Source organism: Nannospalax galili, unplaced genomic scaffold (genome assembly GCF_000622305.1).
Source record: "Nannospalax galili isolate Female #2095 unplaced genomic scaffold, S.galili_v1.0 scaffold566, whole genome shotgun sequence".
NCBI classification, from domain to species: domain Eukaryota; kingdom Metazoa; phylum Chordata; class Mammalia; order Rodentia; family Spalacidae; genus Nannospalax; species Nannospalax galili.
Window position 1 is genome coordinate 1,635,451 of NW_008355811.1, and position 12,301 is coordinate 1,647,751.

The following is a 12,301-nucleotide window of genomic DNA, read 5'->3' on the forward strand; positions in this document are numbered from 1 at the left end:
AGGGTCTCCTCCGGGAGGGGATGATACCAGGGGCATGGGGCAGAGGTCAGTAGTCCCATAGGGAAGTCCCACTCCAGCAGGCACCTGGATACCAGGATGGGGCTATTGGGGAGAGGATGACCTGGTACCCAGCCCAGTGTCTTGGGTGAATGCCCTTGCCACATGGTCTAGAGACAGGTGCATCTGGAGAGTGTATACCGTCCCAAAGGTATAGGACAGGAGCATCATCTCTCTGAAGGATGCCTTGAAGACTTTCCAGTGTTCAAAGTCTTTTTATTGGGATACAATTTAGCAATTACAGAGAAGCGATAAGAATGGAACGAAAAGAGCTGGGCATGGTGGTGCACGCCTTTAATCCCAGCACTTGGGAGGCAGAGGCAGGCGGATCTTTGTGAGTTTGAGGCCAGCCTGGTCTACACAGTGAGTTCCAGGACAGCTGGGGCTACAGGGAGACCCTGCCTCAAAAAGACCCCCCCCAAATGGAATGAATAAATACTTAGATCCTTTATCCAGACTTACCACTTATATCTCACCCCAATTTCTTTTTTTTAAAAATATTTTATTATTTTTATGTGCATGCGTGTATTGCCTGCATGTAGGTAAGTGCACCCATGTTGTGCAATGCTTGTGGAGGACAGAAGAGGCTTTTGGATCCCCTGGAACTGGAGTTGCAGGCAGTTGTTAGCTGCTATGTGGGTGTTGGGATTCAAACCTGGGCCTTCTGCAAGAACAACCAGTGTTCTTAACCACTGAGCCACCTCTCCAGCCCCCCAATTTCTTTTTAAAAATATTTTATTATTTTTTATTTTATTTTATGTGTATGAGTGTATTGTCTGTGTGTAGGTAAGTGCACCTGTGTCATGCAATGCCCTCAGAGGACAGAAGAGGCTTTTGGATCCCCTGGAACTGATGTTTCTGACAGTTGTTAGCTGGGATTCAAACCTGGGTCTTCTGCAAGAACAACCAGTGTTCTTAACCTCTGAGCCATCTCTCTAGCCCCCTCACCCCAATTTTTTTTATCCTTTCCTTGCTATGTATACGCCTATCTACTACTTACCAGATATTGTCTATCATCTAGCATCTATCATTGATTTACCTACTTCTATCAATCATCTATCATCTATCCATGAACTATCATCTATCAGTCATCATTTGTCATTGGTCATCTCTCACCTGTCTCTCATCATTTGTTTACCATTTTCTGCCTGTCAGTTATGTAACTGTGTGCCTGTCAGTCTGTCTCTCAACTATCTTCTTCCCATCTGTCTATCCACAGAGAGAAAGGGAAGTGGAGGAGCAGTGGAGGAAAATTTTGGGCTTCACATTGAGTGCTTAGATTATCCCATCCCCTAAACAAACCCCATTGTGGCTGTGGGACCTCAGCTTGCAGAGGGCATAGTTGTGACTTAGCTTACAAAAATCATGAGCCCTCATTTTAAAGAAATTCATACCATTGAGCTTTCTGTAATTATGACAACACTGAAGGCTTTGTATAAATGAAAAGCAGAATTCAGGGATTTGGGGTGATGTCATCAAGTGCCTGAATTTGCTGGACACCCATCAGCTCTTGACTTTTTAAAATTTTTGTTTATTTTATGTATATGAATATTTTGCCTGTATGTTTTTAAGTGCACTCATGTCATGCAATACCCTTGGAGGCCAGAAGAGGGCATTGAGTTTGCTGGACCTGGAATCAAGGACAGATGTTATCCCCTACCAAGGGTGCTGGGAACTGAACCCAGATCCTCTGCAAGAGCAGCCATTGCTTTTAACCACTGAGCTGTCTCTCCAGTCCCAAATCTTGACATGTATAAAGATCTCAGAAGTGTCTTGGAGCCAACTCCAGACACAGTCATCCTTGCCCTGGTTCAATCCCTTCATCACTATGTGAAAAAAATATTATGTGGCAAGTGGGAGAAACTATTAGGATGTTTGAAAATCCAGGGAGAGAAATGGAAGAATAAGTGAACAGCCCAGCTCAAGTGTTAGGAAAGCTAGTGCTACTGGAGCCTTCAGCAGACACCTCCAAGGGCTGCTGGGTTCTGGATAGTGCTTCATTCATGTGGAAGCCAAAGTCTTCAGAGTCTGCCCTCGAGAATCCACCTCCAGAAGAGGGGTTATGCCCAGTGATGTGATCAGTGGACCCCTGAGGACTGCCATTATGACTATGCAGGAATTTCAAGAGCAAAAAACCTCATTCTTTCTTTGGGAGGGGAGATGGCTCAAAGGATAAGGACACTTGCTATGAAAGCAAGAGGACTGTGGTGGTTTGAATGAGAATGTCCCCCATAGGCTCCAAGTATTTGGACATTTTGTCCCCAGTTGGTGGCCCTGTTTTGGGAGGTCTTGGAAGGTGTAGCCATGCTGGAGGAAGCACGTCACTGGGGGTGGGCTTAGAGAGTTCTAAAGCCTTGCCAGATCTCCAGTTGCCTCGCCTCCTGAGTGCTGGGATTAAAGGCGTGTGCCATCAAGTCCAGCTACTACCATTTGTTTCTATGGCTTCCCTGGGTTTCAGGCAGATCACTTTCTCATTATCCAGCATGACCTATTTTCTCGACCTTTCTTACTGGCCCTCAGCATGCATATAGGGATATAGGTTTTTCCATGAGGAAGCTCCCATTTTGCTGAGCTTATGTCAATTCTTGCCTTCAAACTACTGCTTGCAAAGACTTAGGTGGCCTCACTTTCTGCAGGCTTTGGAGCTGGCTGGCTGGGAAGCCAGCTATGATCTCTATGGGTTGGCATGCTGAGGTGCTGATGCTTAGCATCAGCAGAGACCTATTAGTAACCACATGGTGAATGTGGATCCTGTTTAATGCTGATCCCTCAGAACTCTGCCACAATCAGGCTGCCCGGTGCTTCCACAGGCACTCATTACACAGATTTGCTTCTGATCCTCCTCGAACATCCATCATATATGCTGTGCCCAGGACAGAACAAGCTCTCAGTGATATGTTGTTGATTATAGTCTGTGACAGGCTGTGGCCAGGGAGCTGCAGGGCCTTGTGCTCTGTCTTCTGCTCAGGAGTAAGTGGGCTGGGTTGCCCAGGACCAGCCCAGTTCAAACAGATGTTGGCTATTAGTTATCTCATGGAAACTGGTCCCCAACTTGAAGCTCATCTTTCCAATTTGGCAGTTCCCGCTGCTGGACTGGACATGTCCTTGACCTTCCTGGAGCAGAGTGGCTTCACCTGTCACCTTGCCACTTGAGATGTGCCATTTCCAGTGTTATATGCACATATTTATTGACTTTTTGGAATCTTGCATTCTTTTTCAGATGTGACTCTGTAACTTTCCATCAAGTCTTGGAGTCTCAATTATGTAGCTCACGAAGTGGGCTTGTCTTACTCACAGGCCTGTGAGAGAGCAGCACTGACTGCCATGAGGAACCCTGAGGATGGCGCCTGGCCTTACAGAGGCACAGAGGGCAGCTCGAGTGTATAGCTTAGCACAAGAGGGTCAGGTTCTTACAGAAGGGGAAGATTTGGCAGCCTTTTGTTTTTAGAACTTTCAACTGGAGGCCTATAGGATATATGGGACAACTTTGAAAACTGGTTTTCTCTCTTCTAATAAGTAGGGGTCAAAAGCCATTGTATTTTTATTTTTTGGGATGGGGCATAGAACCCAGGGCCTCATACATGCTAGGCAAATATCTTGCTACTGAACTACAGCCCACAGAGCCATTCTGTATCATTGAATGACTTTTGGAGACAGACAGGGTTCTCTGTGGGCCACACTCACCTCAACTTTTTATGTAGCTCAGGCTAGCCTTGAACTCATAGCAACAGAAATCCTCTTGCCTTAACTTCCTAGAGCACTGGAATTATAGGTGTGTACCCCCCAAACTGGCTCAGAATGAGTCTTTTAGAAGGAGAACAGCTTTATTTTCTTCTGTCAAGTATTTTATTAGCTGCCTCCAATACCCCTATGAAGTCAGCATGCATTCTAAGCAGATTGAGCGATTCTGTAGTGAGGGACGGGTTGACCTATTCAAGATCATGTGCAAAGTTGGGATCAGGCTTGGGTCAGCGGGACCCCAGGTGATATGACACACATTAACCATTATGAAATACACAGTTCAGTGAAGGATGGTGTGTGAATTCCTGAGTGGGCTCCAGTTTTTCCCAGTCTCAGGATACTGACAGCTGTTGGGACCTGATGGCTCTCTCTGGGGGTTGCAGTGGGCTTGGCAGGCTCTTTGCTTTCTGCCCCCAGCCTCAGTGAGGGCCTGTGTTAGGGGCACAGAAACTTGAGAAAAGATTCTCTTCCCAAGGGCAAATTCAAAGGCACATTCAAGTTACAAAACAAATCCCAATTAGGAAAACTTTTAAGATTGATTTTTTTCTTTGTGTGTGTGTGTGTGTGTGTGTGTGTGTGCGCGCGTGTGTGTGCATGTGTGCGCATGCACGCATGCATGCAAGTGCCCTGGGAGGCCAGAGGAGGATACTTATCTCCTGGAGCTGGAGTTACAGGTGATTGTGAGCTGTCTAATGTGAGTGCTGGGAACTGAATCAGGGTCCTCTGCAAGAGCAATACAGGCTCTTAACTGCTGAGCCACCTCTCCAGCTTGTCTCCCAATTAGGAAAACTTTGTTGGTCATATTTGCATGGGAGGGGACATCATCCTGGGGAGGAGTTGGTCCCTTGGCCTTTCAGTTTTAGTTTCTTTGGTTCATTTGTGGTCACCATTGCAGAGGCCTGTGTGGCTTTCACCTTGGTGTTCTTTAGGTTTTAAACCCCACAGAGAGACCACCCACAGCACCCAAAGGCCTTTGTATCATAGGAGAGACCATGAGGTGATACAAACAAGTTTTTTTCCTATAGTTCTGAGTCTTTACTTATACAAGCCACAGGTCCCCACACAGCCTCAACTAGGATGCAGAGTTGTTTAGCATCTTTACACAGTTAACAATGAGATTCTTATCCTAGGGGAATGTGTGTGTGTGTGTGTGTGTGTGTGTGTGTGTGTGTGTGTTTCCTGGTGTTATTCTCTCTTGTTCTCTGTTGCTAGGTAGCTGGTACATCTGGCAATTGCCAAGTTGAGGAGAGGGAGGGTACAAAGGGGTAATGGGCCTCTTGGTGGGGATGGAGCCTGGACAGGGATGAAGGACCCAGGCAGTGGGAGTCCCACACAGCTACTTCATTCAGTATCCAGAGTTCCTTGGTGCCTGTTGGCTGCAGGACCCTGGGCCACCTGCAGGGGCAGACCCAGCCCTGGGCTACCAAAGGAGCTCTCCAGTCCCAAGCACTGCAGCTCCGCCTCCATTTCTGTCCTGCTTTTGACCACAGCACCGTGAGAAAGACAGGGGAAGGGAGAGCTCAGAGCCATCTTGGGACGTGTGTGTGTTTTGAGTGTGCGTTTGTGTGTGTGTGTGTGTGTGTGTGAAAACACTGACGTTTCAAAGCTCTGACTACTGCTGTCTTCTCTCTCTCTCTCTCTCTCTCTCTCTCTCTCTCTCTCTTCTTTATCCCCCCTCTCTTTCTCTATCCCCCGGTCTGCAGAAATCTAATGAATCATTTCTAGCTGATTCCAAGCAGTGCCCACACACCCGTGCCCTTCAGCGTTGACTGGGTCCCGCCTCTCTCTCTCTCTCTCTCTCTCTCTCTCTCTCTCTCTCTCTCTCAAACCCCCTCTCTCTCTCTCCCCCCCCTCCTCTCTCTCTCTCCTCCCTCCCTCTGGACCCAGTTTGTAATCTGACACAGTGCGCTGCAGTGACTCCATCTCTGTCTCATTCTCTTCCGTGAGCCGTGGGAGGCCGGACACTGTGAGCATCCAAGGTAGGCTGAGATTTAATTTTTTTCTCCTAAAAATAGCTCCTGCTCGGTTCACCTTTCCCTTCAGAGCTGCAGCAGCTTTGATGACAGGGGCTCAGCTGGGAACTCTTTACCCAGGTGAAGTTTATTCTCCAGGACTGGGAAGATGCCCTTCGGCGGTGCTGGGTGGGCAGTGGCGGCTGAGGACAGAGGCTGCCGCGGGTAGCGCTTGGTGCAGAGCGCCGCGCTCCCGTTACCGCTCAGCTTGCAGCTGATGGAGCCTTGTCAGAAGGGAAGGCAAGGAAGGGAAGGGTTGGCCAGCTTCTCTCAGTACGGTGTCAGCGATGGCGACGGTGGCGCTGTGGCTCTCCGGATCCTCTTGGGGCCTCAGCTTTTCAGAAAAGCCCCTCTGGGCAAAGTTTGACATCATGCCACCGGGGCAGAGCCTTTCCAGCACGCAGAAGCTCTGTTCTCCGTTTCAGACAGCTTTTGGACCTGGGGCGGGCTTCTTGGGGGAGGGTGTAGGGGGGAAGGGATGGACTAGAAGCATTCCAGTTTGCCCTGCTATCCACAGCCCACGCTGTTCACTGAAACATGCGCTGTGAATTTATCATTTCGAATCCCAGAGAGTGATTGCAACGGTTCGTTTGTCCAGGCAGATGTTCTCTGTACACTGTGTGTGTGTGTGTGTGTGTGTGTGTGTGTGTGTGTGCAAATGCGTGCCTGAGTGCACACAAGCTTTTGGATGGCACAGATTCCCCTCTAAAACCGGTTTTCACCGGGAAAGACAACGTTTGCCTGGGAGCCTCCAGTATGCTGGTGTGGGCAGAGGCGTGGGAGGGATGGCCGACTGGGGCCTCTGGGGGAAGCTTAGCCCTGTCCCCAAGGAGAGCAGACTGGCTGTCCTCTGAGCTACCTGAGAGCTGAGATCTGGGTGATCGGATCAGGAAGAGAGTGGGAGGACAGAAGGAAAGAGGGAAGGAAGGGGAAAGAAAGGAAAACAGAAAGGAAGGGATAAAAGAAAGAAGGAAGGAGAGCAGGGGCTACCAAAAAGGAAAGAAGAAGGGAGGGAGGGAGGGAGGGAAGGAGAAGGGAGAGAGAAAATGAAGGAAAGAGAGAAAGAAAGAGTGAGGAAGAGGAGGGAAAGAATAAAAGAAGGAAAGAAGGAAGGGGGAGGGAGAGAAGGAGGAACAGAGGGAGGAAAGGAAGGAAGTGGGTAGAGGGAGGCAGGTCTACTGTGGGTTGTGAGACTGAACTTGGGGATCCCTCAGCCCTTCTGAGACTCTTCGCGGGTCTTAGTTTCTTAGGGTGTCGGTGGCTGAGGAGGGAGAAAAAGAAGAGGAGAGAAGAGTCCTGCCTCAGTGAAGAGTCTCCTGGAGGGCCATGAAGGAGATGTGGGTGGGAGGCAGTCTGTGTCAGGGGAAGCACAATGTCACAGATGGAGCTGCTGGGTAGGAACAGGGAGGTGGCTCTGGATGTGGGAGTGTGGAGGAAGCGATGTCCAAGGTCCTGGCCTCTGTGTCAGTCATGGAGTGACTTTCCGTCCAGTTCTGAGCTAGGAGCAGAGAGCTGGGAACATTTCAAATGAGCCCCAATGTGGAAGGTGACTAGATGGGATCTCTGAAAACTGCCCTGTCCCCCCATTTCTGTCAGCTACACTATAATCTCCTGGAACAGGCTTCTTTCTCAGCAGCTGCTGTGCCTCAGTGTTTGTAGTTTCATACCTTGGGCTTTTGTGTGGGCTACAGGCAGGGTGGTTCCCAGGGGGTGTGGTATGATAGAAAGGGCAGGGTGGACAAGGCCAAGGCTTTAGGGCTAACTGATTGCCATAAGGCTCGGCACCCAGGGCGTAGAGCACAGCCCTTCTAGTGGTCCAAGAAGGAGGACACAAAGGAAGATGGGGAGACTTGGGGGTTTCAGGGTGCTTCCCTAGTGGGTAGTGACTGTGCCTGGCTCACGGGTCTGTCTGCAAAGACACTCTGGGCTCTCAGCCAGCCACCCCACAGGGACTCAACCACACAGAGTCTCAGGGGCATGGGGGTTTTACAAAGCCCCCCATGAGGGTGATGAGCCTGAGGACATTTGAAAGCAGGGGAGACCTGCAGCTGGTCCCTCCCCTCTGGTTCTCAGTTTTACTTATTTTGCTTTGTGTGTTGATGGTCGGTGAGAGGGCTGAGTGTGCTTACAGGGAATTGGCCAGGTAGTGGGTGTGGCATGTGTGGCAAGCTGCTCCTTGCCCAGCTGCCTTCATGGGCTAAGTTCTGATTAGAGCAGCAAACACCCTGCACATGTAGTGAGCATCTTACCTCTGGTTGGTGATTCAGAGAAGGAGCACAGTGCCTGCCTTTTTGTAAGTTTCAAGGGCTGCTGCTGCTGGTCTGGGAACCCCATTTGATGCCTCTGGATCAGAGGGTGACCCTCCAACATGCTAACCATCTCTGTACAATTTTCTATTCTGCCCTAGTCTTTGGTGGGGGTCACAAATGGAGCATTGTTGCAAGGTCCATACCAGTCTTTCGGGAGACCTGTGAGCATCAGGCAGGGCAGTGAGACTCAGAGGAAAGTGATTTTAAACCTCCTTTGTACCCAGATTTCTAGTGGCACCAAGTTAGTCTGTTTCTAGTGCATGGGCGGTCTGGCTATGGAGCTTTCCATGTCTGTGGGGAGGTTTGGGGATGCCAACCTCCAGAGTACTGTCCTGTGTCCCTCTGAACCAGCTTCGATGACAGCCCTCGATTCTGCTCCCATCTTGTTTTAAAATTTTTTATTTTTTAAATTTTTATGTATATGAATGTATTGCCTGCATATATGTAAGTGCACCTGTGTCATGCAGTGCCCAATTAAGTAAGAAGAGGGCATTGGATTCCCCTGGAACTGGAGTTATGAATGATTGTTAGCCACCATGTGGATGCTGGAAATTGAACCCTGGTCCTCTGCAAGAGCAGCTAGTGCTCTTAATGAATGCTCTTGAGCCATCGCTCCAGCCCCAGCTCCCTGTCCCCTTGCCTGTGTTGGGGAGCACATCTCTTCCTGCTGACAGGCTGTGTAGGTGTTGGGGGAGGGCCAGTGCTCTTGGTCTTTCTCTTCCTTCCACTCCTTTTCTTCCTGTCTTTCTCATCTTGCCTCTGTCTCGCTCCTCTTTTTGCTTTCTCCCCACTCTTCACTCTCTGTACCTTCTGCATCTCAGGCAAAACCCTTGTTCCTGTTCAATATTCAGTCTTGAGTTTAGGTCTCTGCTAAATACCCAGTGTGTTGTGTCTGTAGGTTTGGGTGCCCTGATCTCACTGTGACCTGCTTACACTTGTGAGGCTGGGTTCACGGTTTTGGTCAGCTGCTCTGACCACTGCTGCATAATATTCCACAGGATCCTTCTCCCATGTTTTAGGTCCTTTTCCGCAGGGAGGGTACCTGGAGTTCTCCAGAGCCATGGTACACAGTGGGGTCTGAGTGGCTCCAGGTGATCATGACTCTGGGCTGCATCTCAGAGTGAACACTGAGTGTGTGTAGCCTATGTGTTGTCTGGGATGGCTGCCCTGGCCATGAAAGAGGCTTCCTGGCCTTGTGTTCTTGCTAACACACAACACTGTGGCACTTCGTAATTCTGTGAATATTCCCCCTCAGCCCTGTGATCCCTACTCCCATTGTTTAAAAAATATTTTATTTATTTTAATTTCATGAATGTTTTGCCTGAATGTTTGTAAGTGCACCAGTTGCTGGTGCCTGTGGAGGTACAGAAGAAGGCATGGGGGTCCTCTGGAACTGGAGTTAAGGATGGTTGTTAGCCACCATGTAGGTGCTGGGAACTGAATCCAGGTCCTCTGTCAGAGAAGCCGTGCTCTTAACCACCGAGCCAAAATTCTCCCACTCTTCTTATTCCTCTGGAAACAGAACAGGAGGTTCTACAGTCCCAAGTCGAGAAGACAGGGAAGGGACAGAGGGGGAGGGCTATTCCTCAGGTGTCAGCCCTCTGCTCCTTGTGTGAGAGATGGGACTCATCCATGGGTGTAGAGAGGGCACTAATATTTAGAGCTGGCTACTGCTGCTGGGGGCAGACTTAATGCCCTTCAGGGTATGATGGGTGGTTGTCACCAATGGAGTGCTTTTGTTTGTTACAGTGGATGCAGAGCCGTGCTGTTTGCTGCTGGCTTGTCACTGAGCCTTGCTTGTATGGATGACTTACAGGTGCTCGCTCCCTACTTTACAGATGGAGATGAAGTGGCTCATTCAAAATCATGTGACTGTGGGGGACAGCCCAAATTCAGGCCAGAGTCCCCCAACTCCAAAGCCAGTTGTGCTATAGTCCTCCCCTACCCTCACCATCCTAGGGTCACATACAGTGGAACTGGCCTTGGATCCAGTGGACACTTTAGTCCCCAGGAACTTTTGGAAAAGTGCTCATGTTAGCTGGTGGTGTATGTCTTAGATCTCAGCTTAGAACCTTCCAGTGTAGAGCTGGGGGTGTGGTTCAGAGGTAAAGTTCTTGCTCAGAATCCCCAGTGAGGGCCTGGGGGTGTGACTCAAAGGTAGAGTACTTGCCTACTGTATGTAAGGCCTTGTGTTCCATCTCTAGTAACACACACACACACACACACATACACACACACATACACACACACACACACACACACAATAACCACGGATACAGATTTTAAAAGGGCCTCTGTACATAATAAGCCTTCACTCCATCAGGAAGAACAGTGAAGTTTCCTTACACCCCACAATGTGGACTAACCCTGAAAGCACACTGAGTAAAAAGAACGGATGCAGAGGCCGTGTGCCACAGACCCCACATCACAAGTCCCTTAGCGCACACCTTACACAGAGGAATTGCATGGCAAGTAAAATAGCACCTTGAAAAAGTGATCATGGAAATGTTAGTGCCAAGCTGGGTGTGGTGGCACACACCTGTAATTCCAGCACTAGTGAGCTGGAGGCAGGAGGACCAAGAGTTCAAGGATAGGGAGCTGGAAAGATGTCTCAGTGGTTATGTACGTAAGATTAAGGCCAACCTGGTTTACGTAGTGAGTTCCAGTCAACTGGGGCTATATGGAGACCCTGTCTCAAAAAATCAAACAAAAACAGCAACAAAAACCCCCACTCCAAACCAAACCAGACAGAAAAAATGTTCATGTTTAGGCTAAGACTCCTAGATTAGGTGCCCAGGGGCATAATTAAAACATATTTATTTATTTATTATTATGTGTGAGGGTGTGTACATTCACTAGTATGGAGCTTAGAAGACAGCTTGTGGGAATCAGTTCTCTCCCTCTACCATATGGGTTCTGGGGATTGAATTCTAGTCATTAGGTTATTAGGTCTTTAGGCTTGGTGGCAAGTGCCTTACCACCTGAGCCAGCTATCTTGCTGGCCCCATTTTTTTTTTAAACACAGCATCTCATGTTTCTTAGATGTTCTAGTTTGTTTATCCATTGCTGTGACAAAACATTTTGACTAATACTAACTTGGGGAGGAAAGGGTTTATTCGGCTTACATCTCCTGGGTCACAGTTCATAACTGAGGGAGCTCAAGGTAGGAACTCAGGGCAGGAACCTGGAGGCAGGAGCTGGAGCACAGGCCATGGAGGAACTGCTTACTGGCTTGCTCTCCTGGCCCATGCTCAGCCTACTTTCTTATACAATACAGAACAAACTAGAAAATACTCCACAGACATGGCTACAGGCCAGTCCAATGGAAGAAATTCCCCAACTAAGGCTCCCTCTACCCAGGTATGTCAAGTTGACAACTAAAGCTATCCAGCACACTAGACAATCCTTGAACTCTTTAAAACTTATTTTATTTAAACATTTAAAATTTTATTTTTATTTCATGTGTATGAGTGTTTTGCCAGCATGTATGGAAGTGTGCCTGTGTTGTGCAATGCTCTTGGAGGCCAGAAGAGGGTGTTGAAGCCCTTGGAACTGGAGTTAGGGATGGTTGTTAGCTGCCATGTAGGTGCTGGGAACTAACCCAGGTCCTCTGCAAGAGCAGGTAGTGTTCTTAACCCTTGAGGCATCTCTCCAGCCCCCTACACTTGAACTCTTTTTGAGACAGGCTCTCCTTGTAGCCTCAGCTGGCTTGGAACTCACTATGTAGACCAGCTGGCCTGGAACTCACAGATGTATGTCTGCCTCTGCTTCCAGTGCTGGGATCAAAGGTGTGCACAACCACGCCTGGCATCCTTGAACTCTTGGTTCTCCTGCCTCTAACGCCCTAGTGCTGGGATTACAGGTGTGTGCCACCACATCCAGCTTGGCCCTAACATTTCCACGATAGCTTTCTTAAGAAGAGATTTCACTTGCCACCCAGTTCCTCTGTGTAAGGTATGCGCTGAGGGACTTGTGATGTGGGGTTTGTGGCACGTGGCCTCTGCATCAGCTTTTTTCACTCAGTGTGCTTTCAGGGTTAGTCCACATTGTGGGATGTAAGGAAACCTCAGTGCTCTTCCTTGTGGAGTGAGGGCTTATGCTGTATGGAGGCCCTTTTAAAATCTGTAAATATCAGTGGTATTTGTGTGTGTGTGTGTGTGTGTGTGTGTGTGTGTGTGTGTG

The 12,301-nt window shown here is 48.9% G+C and overlaps 1 protein-coding gene across 11 annotated transcripts in view; it reads left to right on the plus strand.

Moving 5' to 3' along the window:
• Positions 1-5,642: 5,642 nt before the first annotated feature.
• Positions 5,643-12,301, plus strand: part of Rimbp2 (RIMS binding protein 2) — a 217,012-nt gene continuing 210,353 nt past the window's right edge. For all 11 annotated transcript variants that reach the window (XM_008853770.2, XM_029556461.1, XM_008853769.2 and 8 more), the window contains exon 1: positions 5,643-5,777. The gene's annotated coding sequence lies outside the window, so the exon portion shown is untranslated. The remainder of the gene's footprint in view (positions 5,778-12,301) is intronic.